Source organism: Cryptomeria japonica, chromosome 7, assembly GCF_030272615.1.
Source record: "Cryptomeria japonica chromosome 7, Sugi_1.0, whole genome shotgun sequence".
NCBI classification, from domain to species: domain Eukaryota; kingdom Viridiplantae; phylum Streptophyta; class Pinopsida; order Cupressales; family Cupressaceae; genus Cryptomeria; species Cryptomeria japonica.
This window is the reverse complement of record NC_081411.1, coordinates 360,412,130-360,414,454: the sequence shown is the minus strand read 5'-3', so window position 1 is coordinate 360,414,454 and position 2,325 is coordinate 360,412,130.

Below are 2,325 nucleotides of genomic sequence, written 5' to 3'. Positions count from 1 at the left end.
GGAAAAATACAAAGTAAGATTAAACCCCAAGAAATGTGTCTTTGGAGTAACCTCCGGGAAGCTCCTAGGATTCATTGTATCCAAAAGGGGAATTGAAGCTGATCCAGCAAAAGTCAAGGCCATCTTGAAAATGCAACCACCAAGAAATATTAGTCAACTTCAATCCTTACAAGGCAGACTTTAGTCCATCTGAAGATTCATAGCACAACTTGCAGATAAGTGTAATCCTTTTCAACACCTGCTACATAAAAACATCAAATTCAAATGGGATGATAGGTGTCAACAAGCTTTCCAGACACTCAAAGATTATCTTCTAAATCTGCCAGTTTTGATGCCACCAGTTCCAGATCAGCCTCTGTTACTATACATATCAGCTACTCCAACAGCACTGGGGGCACTCTTAGCACAACAAATTGCTGAGGGCAAGGAAAAAGCAGTATACTATATCAGTAGCACGTTGGTGGGATATGAGCTAAACTACACACCAATTGAGCATGCATGTCTCACCGTGGTCTTTGCTTCACAGAAATTACGACATTGCATGCTCACTCATAAGACTAAGTTAGTTGCAAGGATAGACCCATTGAAATATCTTCTCAATAAAGCAACACTTACTAGGTGACTGGCCAAATGGGTAATGATCCTAAGTGAATTCGACATCGAGTATGTGGACAGAAAAGCAATAAAAGGACAAGCCATCGTAGATCAATTAGCAGATGCTCCCATGATATATGATGTTTCTCTAAGTTTAGAATTTCCAGATGAATCCATTTTGACAATGTCACATGCAAAGCCATGGCAACTGTACTTTGACGGCTCCTACACATAGCATGGGGTAGGAGCTGGCATCCTCTTTATAACTCCTCAAGGGGATTCTATACCAAAATCATACTGCTTATCATTTCCTTGCACTAACAATATAGCAGAATATGAGGCATTAACAACAGGATTACGAATTGCAGTTCAATGGAAGATCCAGGAACTTCATGTTTTTGGGGACTCCCAACTTGTCATCCGTCAAGCAACTGATGATTACCAAACAAAAGATGAAAAATTAATGCCTTATAAACAAATGGTGGATGATCTAAAACAACACTTCACAAAGATAGACTTTGAGCAGATACCAAGAGAACAGAATTGCGTCGCAGATGCCATGGCTACAATTGCTTCCCTGATTGATTTACCTCCAAACAAGGCCCGCTATGAGTTCTTGGTGGATAACTTTTTGGTCCCTTCATATGAGATCATGCTTAATGAGATGATATGTGTTGTCGGTCTCGAATCCCAGTTATATGGTTCCATTTTCACATACCTACGTGACAATACTTTACCTCCTGATTTGTCAAATAACCAACGTCGTACTTTCATTCGCCAATCCTCTTGATATGTCATTTTAGATGATATCCTATACCAGCGAGGTCTAGATGGCACTCTTCTTAGATGTTTAGAGAGTGACGAAGCTCAGATTGCATTATGGGAAGTGCATGAAGGGATATGTGGTCCGCATGCTAGTGGTCCTACCTTGGCCAAGAAACTCATCAGGACTGGATATTACTGGCCCAATATGGAGAAAGACTCATATTAGTTTGTCAAGAAATGTAAGCAATGCCAAATTCATGGAGACCTCATACATGCGCCAGCACAAGAACTTCAACCACTTGCGTCTCCTTGGCCCTTTTGTTAGTGGGGACTCGATCTCATAGGCAAGATTCACCCTCCTTCCTCCAATGGTCATAAATTCATTATCACTACCATAGAGTATTTTACAAAATGGATTGAAGCCATGCCTCTCACACAAGTTACTAGAAAATAGATTGCTACATTCATCCTCAACTATATCATCTGTCGGTATGGTATTCCTGTTTCCATTATCACTGATAACGGGCGTCCCTTCAAAAATTAGGATGTTCATGAACTCTGTGACCACTTCCATATTTCCCATCATTTCTCCACACCATATTACCCCTAAGGTAATGGCCAAGCTGAGGCGTCTAACAAAACAATCCTTAAAATCCTAAAGAAGACAGTCGAAGATGCTGGTCGTAATTGGCATATCCAACTTAATCCTGCACTTTGGGCCTACCGCACAAGTGTTCGCACACCTACAAGAGCTACACCCTATTCACTTGTCTATGGTGCTGAAGCTATCTTGCCTATTGAGGTTGAGCTACCTTCTTTACGGGTTTCTTTGCAAAACATCATCAGTGATGAAGACTATAGGGTCTCTCGCTTACAAGAACTGGAACTACTGGATGAATGAAGACAAACTGCTTTTAATCATCTCAAAGCTTACCAACAACATTTGAGTCGCAGCTACAATCACAA